Raw genomic sequence first — 13204 nt, forward strand, 5'->3', positions numbered from 1 at the left:
AGCTGCCCAATTGACGGGGGCTTGCCCCATAGCGGCATCCAGCGCAGCCTTATATTGATTGAATTCATTAGTTAATTGCTGGAGTGTTTGTCCCGTTGCTGTGGCCCACTGACCATTCCCGTGATTTCCCGCTACCAATCTCCACTGTTCTTCAGGACATTTAGCTCGCACCAATTGGTCGATATCTATGTTATGCAGGGAATGATTTATGTGTATTTCGCGCAGTTTGTGCCAAAACCCCTGATTATTCTGGCGGTGTCTCAAAGCTGGTAGTTCATTGAGGAGCATTACCCGATCTTGCAAGCTCAATGGTGTATAGATCAGCGTTGTTGTAGCCGGTCTGGCTGGGACTGCTGGGTTCCCGCCTGCCGCCACGACTGCCGGGACTGGTGGGGTATACTGTAAGGCTATCGGTGCCATTGGAACCGATTCCTGGGCTCCCGACCCGGGTCCTACATACGGGGGAGGGCATTCGGTCATCCCCCACCCGGTTGTCTCTGGGTATAGCCTCTCCCGAGGGTCGTCCGGGGTAGGGGCTATTGCGGCTATTGGGTACTGTTTATGCTCCTCTCTCTGGAACAGGCATTCCCAATTATAACATGCGGCTACAATAAGGTGTGCCTTTTCTAATTTATCGTTTGTCTGTTTCTTCCACCATTCTCTCTGTACTTCCAGTTTCTCATCCGGGTCCCACCCTGCCTTCTTCATTTTCTCTATGAGTTTTTTGCTTTTGTCAAAGACGTAGCGCATTGCAGTTCCCGGGTCTCCCCATATTTCCCCCAGGGAAGCTTCGGTCGCCCTTCTAGTCATACTATCTGCTACGTTTAATGCGTAATTCACGGTGTTGGGGAATTAGGTTTGTACGCTACGTTGTTCGCCCCTATAGCGTCACCTTAGTTAGTCTCTTGCTTTCAGTTAGTCACTTCGTTTTGTTAGACACACACCAACCCTTTAGTCCCGAGGTTTTGGGTACTGTGGGGTCTGTAGCTCCCGGCATCCTACTTGATCCTGGCCGTCACGTGGGACTACTGTCCTCTTAATTCAGGCTCAGGCTAGGTGCTGGGGACAGACCTCACCCTTGTCCGTTCTAACCTCTTTATGACTGTAGGGTTTTATCTCATTCACTCACCACGGTGCACCCATTCATTCAATTGTTGAGGTTTCGCCGCCTCACGGCTTTTAGGGAACGACCTGCCCCTAACGGAGGTTTCGCCGCCTCACGGCTTTTAGGGAATGATCTGCCCCTAACGGAGGTTTCACCGCCTCACGGCTTTTAGGGAACGACCTGCCCCTAACTGCAGTTTACTTTTTAACCGCCTTCAATTAAAGGTGTCTTTCTTTTTATAGTTCTTTTATACGTCGATTCTGACTTAACGTCTCGCCAGCGATTAACCCCTAATTTTACAGGTGGTAATTAAAACATACTCACCCATCTTAAGTCATCGCTGTCCGAGAGTCTTGTTCAGAACGCGCATCCCATCCTCGTCGCCAATTGATGTAAGCCCCCAAAGTGCGGACCAAGTGATATACAAGGTCGAAGACACCAGCTTGTTGCAAGAAAGACAGACCCAATAATTGAAGTCAAAACGGTTTATTCAGGCCTGGGGAGATATTGCTCTTGCGTCCCAACACAAGGCTCCGACTCCACCGAACCTCTTGAGATTCACACAGTTATACACATTTTCCAAGACCTCCTACTCCAGAGGTCCAATCGATTTAAAAGTCTATACATTAATCACTAACTAGGTGTGTCTAACTTATACAAAATAGCCTATAACATAAGTTTCACTTTTCACTGAAGGGGCCTGTAGACCCTCTGATTTCTTGGAAATGAGTCATCCAGGACATGTGATTTCTGAGAAACGAGTCATTCTTCTCCTGGCCACTACTAAGTTTCGTTTTCCAGAAAAAAGGTTAGGTCAATGTCTCTTTTTTGTAAGTTTCATCTTTCTAAACTGGTATGGTCATTTCTGCAATTAAACATAGAATAATTAGTACATTTCATCTTTACACATTTTGCTGCCGCAATTGCGTTCTACTAAACGTGCCCTGTTACGCTCATTTTATAATCTTACTTTAATTTGTAACACTGTACAGTATGAAATACAAGAAAACTTCCATTTTATGGCACCTCTGATGCAATAAACAATCCTAAAATGCTTCACAAAAGGGAGAGGAGGAAATGGATGATGAGCAGAAGTTACAAGAACAATTAGGAAAGGCGACCATAGACGAAGAGACAGGTTTTGAGGAGGCTTTTTGAAAGTGGGGAGATAACTGAGCAGGAGTTAGTATGTAATAGCATGCAGGCAGCAGAGCTTTGGATGAATTGGGTCTTTATGTAGATGGGACCAGTGAGGATAGTATTGGCAAAATCAGCTTGGAGGTGACAAAGGCATGGCTGATGGTTTCAACAGCAGTGAGGGTGAGGTATGGATGCAGGTGGGCGAAGTAGCAGAGATGAGCTTTGATATTCTTGTTGAAGGATAAGATATGAGGCTTGAAGCTCAGCTCAGGCTCAAACAGAACACTGAAGTTGTGCATCATCAGGTTCATGAAGCAGAGGGAGATGAGGAAACAATTAAAGTGTGCCCATTCCAGAGACTTCATGTTCCTGAGCAAGCAACTGGGGAACAGTCTGGAATCAGGGCTAAGATGTAAAGTGTCTGACAGGGAATCAAACAGCATGGCTTTCTTTTTGACAATGTTAATCCAGAGGAAGTGTATTTGAGTGGTCAGGATCTGAGTTGGAAAGGGATCAAGGAAACAGGGTAGGTATTATAGAAGACATGAATCTCAATTCTCAATATAAAAAGTTGCCACATTGCAGATTTCATCCAAGCCATAATATGATCACTGTTGTATGATATAATGGTGGTGCTGCATCATTGGAATGTATATACTGTGTAAGAAGAAAATGATGGACTCTCATACCCAGGAGGAATGAGTGGCCAATGGCTGGTTTCTTTTTATTAATTATATTTTTGGTGACTTTTTTTACTGATTAAGGTAAGGTATGTAGAATGAAACAACTTTCCACTTTGTCCACTGATTGTCAGCAAACATCACACAGATCAGGTAGAAATAGATAGTAAAACTCCCTATAGTCTACTTCAGCAATGTGCCTTAACCCTATTTGCAGGCAGGGACCTCCTGCTGTACTATTGTAACATTTCCATCTCCCATGTCAATAATATGATGTCTGAGTCAGATTGTAATTAATACTAGAAATTCGATTGTGCCCGAAAATGGGCACTCAGGGGGCAGGGATCGCAGTGCACGCGCCTGTTCGCGAGTTCTCAGGGGCCACGTTAAATTTGTACTGGGACCTCATTAAAATGATACAGGTGTGCAGCCAGCACTATGCACGCTTATCATTGGCTGCACGCCTGTTGGGGGCGAGGGTAGGAAGTTGGCCATTTTGACACCACTTAAAGGTGGCTAGAGTGCACCTCTTAAAGGGGAGGTGCACTCTGGCAGCAGATAACAAGGAAACTTCCCAGATTAAAGAAAATAGCTGGAAGTAGTCCAAATGGTGCAATAGATTCTCAGATGCTGCGTTGGAGCATTAGGATAGATAAATGAGCACAGAAGACAGACACTAAGGGTTGGCATAGAGAGCCTCGGTGACCTCCCTGTTACAATGGTAGTCTGCAAGCTGGGAGATGTCACTGATGTCACCTGCTGCAGCCTCGAAGGAGCCTGTTGCATAAAAGTTAAGGGCCACAGTGACCTTGACAGCCACAGGCAGTGCTGTCCATGCCCTGGTTCAAGGCTCGAGTTGTGCCCTCCTCCTCCATCTACTCCCAGTTGCTCCTGCTCTCACCCATCTTCTTGGCTGTTCCCTCTTGTCCTTCAGCCACAAAGGCAGACCTACCAGACCACCCATGACTGCAGTGAAACTGTTTTGAAAGCAGTGCAGTCTCAGCAAAAACCTCTTCTCAGAAGTCAAGAATCAGTGACAGAAGTGAGAAAATAGGTCAAAAAATGCCCAGAAGTTAAGCAGCAGCCTGAAAGGACAAACCAGCAACTAACCTGTATTTAGTGGATGAACCCTTTAGCACTGCTGAAGGGTCCTTGCTGCCTGTTACCACCACAAGTTGTTGAGTGAGTTTATCACATGCCAGATCAAGCGCTGATTCCAGAAAAGGGTCCTAGAATAAGCGTGGGACCCTTATTAAATATTATATTGAGCTTCCTAAATCATTCTGGTGTGTACTCTAGACGCCTACAGAGGAGCCTAATCCAATATGGGACTTCCAGCATGCACCATACTGAACGCTTAGGTGCCATCAAATTTCTCGGCCTTAGTGTCCTAGTGCAGTGCCAATGGTGCCTTCAGCATTTGTTTACAATACAACCCATATTTTCTGATGCTCTCTGCACTTACCCAGTGACTAGCTGAGCTATACAGATCAGGATGGTCCAGGAACAGTTAGCTGATCTCAACTAGAGCAGCAGTCGGAAAACTATCATTTATCTTAAGATCTTAAGGAGGGAAAAATGTAATTTCCTGCTCCTAATCAAATCCAATCACTCTTGCTCGAAGAGCCCATGTAAATATCAAATGAGGCATTGATTGAACTTGGCTATAATGCCCCTGTGGTAGAATAGCCTGTTGACACTCAACTGGTGCCTGTAGAATGCTACACTAGTAAAGAGTGATCACCTCCTGGAGGAAATTTGCATCAAAAGAAAAAATCTGTTATTGTACATTTTGCATTTAGCACTGCCAAAATAAGCTTTAAATGAAAAATCTTCGACTGACATAATCTCACAGTAAAAAGTACAAAGATTGAAGCTGTGTAAACAAAATCTATGTGCCGATCCTAGTACCTTACTGTTGTTTCTAACAAAGATGTTCTACTTTTGGTTTTAGGAGATCTGATTCACGAGTGTCCTCCATATGGGTCAACAGAAGTCATTGCTCTTCAAGGGGAGCATGTCCGTTTAAGGTGTAGACTGTGCAATGCGTCCATTCCACTTGTCCTGAGTGACCTTCAAACACACGGATTTAATGTCACCTGGTTCAAAGACAGTTCCAAAGATGGTCGTGTGGAGCTTTTAGGAAAAACAGACAGAATTAAGCTTGAAGGAACCTCGTTAGCATTTTGGCCTGTATTTGTGAATGACGCTGGAAGATATTCTTGTTCTGTCTTGTAAGTAGCTATGAGACCAATAACCCACACCACAGCTTAGATTTTCCACACATACACCTGTTGGAGCAGCTTAAGTCAGGTGACTAGTAGCAGAATTTAGCAGGTGTTCTGTCCCATCGGAGCTCCAGCCATTTTGCACTGCAGTGCAGTTTCTTTTGGGTGGGTACCAGCTACCTTGGAAGCCATTTCTCAAACAGGCAGATGCTTCATTTAAGTATGCATTAGGGGACAGGGATGTCTTGCAGGTTAATTTGGACTCGAAGGATGTTATTTGTAAAAGATGTCGATAGGGAATTCATGTGCAGCATTTCTAGGAAATCCGCTGTGGCGGTAACTGATCTAAAGGGCACAGGTAAGTATTTTGATGTCAGCCATTTTTGGACTGTTTTAACTCATTTTTGTGAGGAGAGGTTCTACTGGCACTTAGATACAAACTAGTAAGTGGCAAGTACGGTACTGAAGTCAGGAAACACTTCCTCACACAGCAAGTGAATAATGTCTGCGATGGCCTTCTGGGTAACATAGTGGTAACAAAAGATCTGGAATTATTGCAGAGAGTTGGATTCTGTGATGAGGAATTGTAGGTTTCTATGGAAGGATGAGCGGGGTGGGCCAAATGGCCTCCCTCACCTTCAGTGATCTTTGTGATTGTCAACCCATCTTTTGCCAATGCACATGCTAGGATAAAAAGATTATTGTCAACAGCCAGGGTGTTATGACATAATGATTGTGGGACTGTGAAACTTATGGTAAATATATTTTTGCTGTATTTGTGCATCGCTCAAGTCCTATGAAATTTGTTTTTATCTTTAATAGTATTTGGGGCGAGGCAGAAATACATAAATTGCACTATGCCTTCCTTTTCAAGAATGTGGAGGAGACTTTCAGTTGTGAGTCTAGAATGGTGTTGGGGCTTTTTGTAGTTTGATGCATTTTTGATATACAGGAGCAAAATATTGCTGACTGGTGATTTTGTGAAAATTTATTTGCATGCTTTATTCAAGGTGCCTGGTTGCACAAAATATACTGGGGGGAGTTCTAACCCCTGCAAGGACGGGTGGGTTGGGCGTGGGTGGGTAGGTAAAACTTACACTGCAAACTTTTAAGAAGGCTGCGAGCCTCCATTTTAACAGCATTTTTACTTTTAACTCATGGAGGCTGGGATTCCTGGACCTCGGGAGTCACAGCAGGTAAAAGGAAGCGAGAATGGCCGGATCCATGAGGTAAGTGCCTTTATTACAGTGCTTGTGGGCCAGGAGGAGCAGGAGGGTTTCCTCCAGGCTCAACAAGCTTACCTCCACAAAATTGGATCCCCGCACCCCACAATGTCCGATTCACCCCCACCCCACTGTGATGTCCAATTCGCCCTGATGCCTGACCTCTCCCCTCCATGTCCGACCCACACCGTCCCCCTTCCGCCCCCACACCCGCGATGTCAATCTGGCTGACTGTCTGCAGGGAAACCTGTTGAAAAAACTTGAAAAGATAGCCTGTGGTTTATTTCTGTAGGATGTCCAGGAAACTCATACTTCCGGGTTTCCCGTCGAGAAATCCTGTCCCTCCCCACCCCACTTGCTTCCCGGCCCTGAGTTAATACAGGGCCACTGTGGATGAATTAGACCTGCTTTACAGTATATGGAACAGGAATAGGCAGAAAGAAACATCCAAAAATATTTTCAAACAATGAAGGATAAATGCTGGTTTCTTTTGTGATCGCACATTAATAGTAATTATAATATTGCTAAATTTCTGGTGTTTATTTTCTGTTTACAGGAATAGAACTTATAATATTACAAGTGCAGATACATCTTTGAAAGTACACAAGAATGAAGGATCATGTTATAAAAGCATGTATTCTTTTAGTCAATATGTTGGAAGATCAGTTATGTTGCCCTGTCCAAAACTAGAAGATTATAGTAGCAAGGAAGAAAATATTATATGGCTGAAGGTATGAACACTTTCATACTTTTGTGGACTTATATATCTTATAGATTTGACTTGATTTTTAAGGCTTTAAATTACTTTAATTAATAATACATGTGCTGAAGTTTTACAAAAATATTTGTTACATTTTTTTAAATAAATGGAAATACCCCCAAATAAAGGTTTAAAAAGCACCTATATTTTCAGTAAAAGAGATGACAATACTGTAGTTGCAGTAGTAAAAATACATTTATTAAAAGAATTGTGGTCATTTGTACATAACAAGAGTGACTGCACTTCAAAAATAATTCATTGACTGTGAAGTAATTTGAAACATTCTGAGGATGAGTGCAATATAAATGCAAGTTCGTTCTTTCTTTCCTTTTTTCCTTCTTTCTTTCCATCTTTCCTTCCTTCCATCGTTCCTTCTTTATTGTTCCATTGTTGACGATAGAATTATTATCATTGTAATTCTATAACTAACAATCTGCTAAAGATGCAAGTAGTCATTTAAAATTTAAATTTGAAATTAATTCTAAATGCAGCAGTATTGCTACTCAGCAGTTCCAACATTATGAAAGTTGGCAGGTTGAGTGGACCTGCAGTTTCATCTGTTTCATATGACAGCAGGCGTGTCATCTCCACCATTGTGCCTGTTACTCAAGCAGACTCAAATAGACAGGATGGAAGTGACACTAATTGCAATCTTGAGTTAATTCCATAATCCTTGTAAGTATATAGAGATTATTTAAAAGGATAGTCAAAATTATCAAAGTACTCAAATCATGAAAGTAACATTCTTAAATATATTTAAAATATAAATGACAGCTTTAATTTATTAAATATTAAAACTGAGAATACAGTAGAGCATCATAAATATAATGCATTATAAAAGACAAATTCCAGTTTGTCAAACAAAGGAAACATAAGAGTTAGGCTCTCTCCGTGTTAAGTAAGTTGTATTAATCTGCTGTGAGGCAGAGGAGCATTTGGAAAAGTCCCTCCATCAGTTGTACCTCTGACTATTTAAATGTATGATGCATATCTAGGGAGTACAGTTCATGAGAATATTAAGAAAATAATTGGGTGTAAATTTTACCTTCGCCACCTGGATGACAATCTGGAAGAGTGGATCACTCACCTGTTGTAGAACCTGCTCAATTTGCATCTCATTAAAATCAAAGGGATGAAAATCGGGTGTCTTCTACAATGGGCGAGAGATCAGCTCCACCAGATAGCCACCCAGATGATGCAGGTGAAAAATACCACCATTAAGTTCTTGTATCTTTCAGGACTGCAAGGATAATGTCCACACAGGGACTACGTACACCATTCAGAAAGTGGAAGAAAAGAGTTCTGGATATTACTTGTGTGTACTCCTGCTAGAAAATGGTGGAGTACAATATAATATTACACGAATACTGAAACTGACAGCCAAAGGTATAGTTTAACATAGATTTTTTAAATGTATCATTAAAGAGTACCCAACTGACAATTTCAATTATGCAAAATACATTCTGGCATGAGCTGGAGTGGCCCCAGTGGGAGCTGGAAACTTAAAAAAAAGAATTCCTTTAGTTCATTTGGGCCTCAGAAGAACTCTGCTCCACCGTAGAAGGACAAATTGGCTGGGACAGCCACCACTGAGGGGCTCTTGCAGGTGCCGGCGGCCTGATGCAGATTACCGCTATCTACCAGGACAGTCCTGTTTGTATATCTTGGGAACAGGTAAAAACGAGCTGTGTGGGGCTGAGGAACTAGGAGGCTGGTGGCAGTGGTGGGGAATATCTCCAGAAGAGGTGAGATCAGTAACAGTCTGGGAAATAATGATTTGGTGTCTGTTAGTGGAGTCAGGAACCAAAGAGAGAGAGAGAGATTGATTAATCGGAGAGTTTCCATTCAGCCTCAACCAAGTAGAGGTCGGTCAAACATTCAACAACAGCAACCCCTTCCCCCAGGTTTGCTAATGATGTTGGGGTTAAAACTGAAGGAATGGAGTGCTACAAATTCAGAGGGAGTTAGATTATAGTGAATAAAATGAGGAAAAAACTGAGATGGCCAATGTCATGGTCTCAGGTTTTTGATAAAAAGATCTCTCTTGTTTGTATCAAATCTAAAGTTGTTGTTACTTCATTACCTTTTTGTGTCCATGTTGCCAGATGTCAGCAACATGGACACATGATGGATTCTTGTGAGTGAAACACAGGGTGAGACCCTTCAACTTCTTAACCATTTCTGCTTCTTTCAAATGCAATAAAAATCTGAGGAACAATACGTCCATTGAACTAATGCCCTTTATTGGTGTCACCAAATTTCAAGCAAAATGAATATATTTCCTATTTTAGAATCCTATTTTAATAATTACCATAAAACTATCTCATTCAACTGCAGGACAGGGGCATAGTAATGTTAGCTACTGAGGAATATATGTGTGATATCTGCTGCTTTTAGAGGAAGGTTAGGGTGGTTTGCTCGGCTTTTCTCCAATAACATTTTAATTCAAGAGAACCTTTTGATTTATGGAAATATATTGGGCTGAAATTTCAGTTGAGGCCAAGGGTAGAGATCACCCAATGCGGACTGGATTTGACCCGGTTCCATTGGGGTGGGAAGAATGCAATTATTCCACATGCCTCTAGAAGAGAGTGTATTTAAGAGAGCTCCCACGCTACTCCAAGAATTCTGCCCAGGATAGCATTATAAGGCTTCAGTGAAACTTTTGCCAGCTGAGAGCCGGTGTGAGTTCTGCACCCAAACTAGGATAATTGATCCATAGGTAATTGATTACCTTTTCTATGGAGGCAGAATGGCTCCCCTCAGAGCTGAAGACTTTTGTAAGTATTTTTTCTTTGGCCCGGAAGGCCCTCAGTCATCTCTAATGAAGTGGCTGTGGACAACTCATCTTACAAGAGAGAATCGGAGACCAATTATGCAAATGACCCCATTCCTGCAATTTGGGACGGGTCTGCGTCTTGGTGCATGGGTGGACGGGATTCCCCTTCACCACACTTGCAATGGAAGAGTGGTGGAACCCTCAGAATTTTAGGCCTTTTGTTTGTTCCCCAGTGTTTTCTTTTTAAATCTACAGGAAACTTTCTGGTATCCGGCACTGACGGGACAGAGCTGGTGCCAGTCGATCAACACTGCCGGAGAAACCAGCACCAATGTTAAAACATACGGAGCTTCTGAGCTCCGTATCTAGCAACAAACCCTGTTGCTTAGCAACAGCTTCAAAACAGTCGACGCAGCTTGCAAGTGTCTCTGTAGCTAAGCAACAGCTTCAGCTAGACGCTTGCAGAGCCAGGAATGGAGAAAAAAAGCAACGAAAAGTAAAAAAAGTTATCTGAACCGACTCCTGAATTTTGCCGGTGGATAGAGCATTCCGGAGATTTAACCTTCGTTTAAACGAAAGTTTCCTGTATTATTATGGCCCTTTAATTAAAAATTAAGATCTGTTAATAAATATCATGTTCCTCTTTCTTCGCAGAGTATGTCGAACCATTTAAACCAAAATTAATTTATCCTGGTGGTAAGGAACAAATTGAGGTTGAACTAGGTATGTACAATTTAGAGTAGCTTTATAAAAGAACATCCCTGACAATTTTCTTTCCTTTTCTGCTGAAGGTACTATTCATGCTATAGGCACCATAAACTTACTCAGGTAGCCATTCTTCATGTGAGTCAAGACTGATAGAAGAATTACAGTCACACCTGTTCTTTCCCTGTCTACTCATGTGCATTTGCCAACAGGAATGACTGGAGAGCAACCAGGAGCAAGAACCCTGACTATTTTTTCCATTCAATTCTAGGGGCACAAAGACCAACTGTAGCAGCCTAATTGCTGCCCCAGCTGAAATCAGCTAATACAACATTAACCAAGAATCAAACCCGGGAACTTCCGGCCTATATGGCTTAGTAGCACAATAAACTGGATTTTATGATTGATGTTATCTTAACAGTGGCTTTAACCCATTTATTTTAAAAACCCATTTATTTTAAATGGGTTAGCACCTACATTAAAATCACACCATTCAGAAGATCTAGGCAAGTGTCTTTAACCATTTGGTCATCAGGAGAGCTGTATATTCGTAAGAAGGAGAAATTTCCTATCATATGTAAGAAGCTCTTAGATAATTCGGGTCCTGAAAGTCTGTGTTGTGGTTTGCATCCCTGTTACTCCAGCTGGTTGGGACTGACATCCACTAGTGATTTGTGCTGCTGACCCCACTAGAATTTCTGAGGTCTGCTCATTTAAATATGCATTTGCAAACCAAGAGCCCCGCTCCCATACAACATGGAAATAAGTCATTGAGGGAGGGGGAGGAAACATGTTGCTTGTGGCAGCAGGTTCTTGGAGGCACAGCAGATAAATGGTGTATGCCATGGTGTGTGTTTTCTCCTTCAGCTTTTGTCAGAACGTTCAACTACATTGATGTCTAGCCAAAGGATTCCATTGTTTTCTCACAACGTCACAATGGCTTCTGTCTCACACTCTGGTGGCTCACAAGGAAGGCATCAGGAACGGGGAAACAAAAGGAGACAAGCCCAGAACTTTTCAGATGCAGATTCTCCTCAATGAGGTCAGACAGATGAGAGACTATCTGCTGGGCTTGCAGGGAAGGAAGCCATTCAAAGAAGCCACCAGACGCATGTGGAGCGAGTGCCATGTTTATCATTCCTAGATAGTGGACCAGTGTTGCAAGATGTTAATGTTGAGGGCAGCCAAACTGAGGAGAACAGTCACCTTCCCATTTTCACTTTGGCATCATTGGACCCCCTTCATCGATCACACTTCCTCCTTGAATGGAATGACGAGTCTTCATTCACATTGCACTGCGGCTCAATCGGTCTCTAACTTTTCCACCTGGAACCTCTATTTGGAACCCTCCCTCACAAGTTAGCCCCTTACAACACTATCCTCTCACGTTACTGGGTCCTTCTAGCTCTGTCCTTCCGATTATTTCAGCTGCCTGTTGTCACCTGGGAATTGCCTTTATATGTTTAGTTTTACCTACTGCTGTTACTATTGTGTCGGGAGAAGCTGGCACACAATATTTGAGAGAGGCAGGCCACAAACAGGAGATCCTGAACATAAGGCAGCTGACAGACTTCTGCTCCGAAAGCAGCATCCCAGGACAAGCCAGTGCTTCCTTCTTATCAGAAGCACAGACAGCAGCCCTGGAGGTCCTGAGTGTGAGGCTTAAGAGAGTCCTGTATTCCGGCCTTCAGACTGGATTAATGGAGACACTCTCAGGGCTTTCAGAATTTCGTGGGAGCTATTAGATCTGCCATCCTGTTAATGAGTAGCCACCCAGAACATGTACCCAGTACAGTGCAGCTGGAGTTGCCTAATATGTGGCTTCTGTTTTTTGGGATAGCAGAACATTTTATTGATGTTCTGGTGAGTTTGGCAGTCAAAATTGGATTATAAGCCATGGAACCAAAGGATATACCTAGTCTCCTAGAAACCATCTTGATTCTCCATTGTCTATTCTGAATAGAACTGGAAGGCTGGCGTTCCTGATAATGAATGCATTGTGACAACTGCCTGCAAATGGGATTTGTTGTAGCTAGTCACAACTTATTTGAACATTGAGGGAGAACAATCCCTTTCTATTCAGGAAATGTAATTGCTCCAATGTAAGAACCTGCAGCGCAGTGTGGGTACCATCTATTGTCTCCTGAACTTTGGGAAAATCAGCAACATGATGGCACCGAATAGCCTGTCATGCTGCTACCCGAGAGTCATCCAAAAATAGATGAATCCCCCCAGCTCTCCCAATGATGATATTGTTGACCGATCGTTTGCAGAATAACATGGCAACATTCTCCATTGCTACCTTCTGATCTCCTCTTCCTCTTCCACCCCCATTAATATAGCATACAGGGAAATCCCCATGGGGAAACTTATACCTAGACATGGATATTCAGTGGCATCCCTTATTATAGGTGGATGTTGAAAATGGGCTGAAGACCAGAGAGACCCTCATTCAGACAGCTTTGAATACAGTTCAGTAGCTCCCCAAATCAAAACAGAATTGTGTCCAAAGATGCAGGCAAACCTAAGAAATGTTCAAACACTTTCAATGCTGTAAACAGCTTTAAAAGATTCACTTCCACTG

At 42.8% G+C, this 13204-nt stretch overlaps 1 pseudogene; it reads left to right on the forward strand.

Annotated features, from left to right (window-relative positions):
- The first annotated feature begins 2182 nt into the window (after positions 1-2182).
- Positions 2183-13204, forward strand: part of LOC147111755 (interleukin-18 receptor 1-like) — a 34926-nt pseudogene continuing 23904 nt past the window's right edge.

Source organism: Somniosus microcephalus, chromosome 10 (assembly GCF_052327205.1).
Source record: "Somniosus microcephalus isolate GS21.2 chromosome 10, FLI_Smic_1.0, whole genome shotgun sequence".
In the NCBI taxonomy this organism is placed as follows: domain Eukaryota; kingdom Metazoa; phylum Chordata; class Chondrichthyes; order Squaliformes; family Somniosidae; genus Somniosus; species Somniosus microcephalus.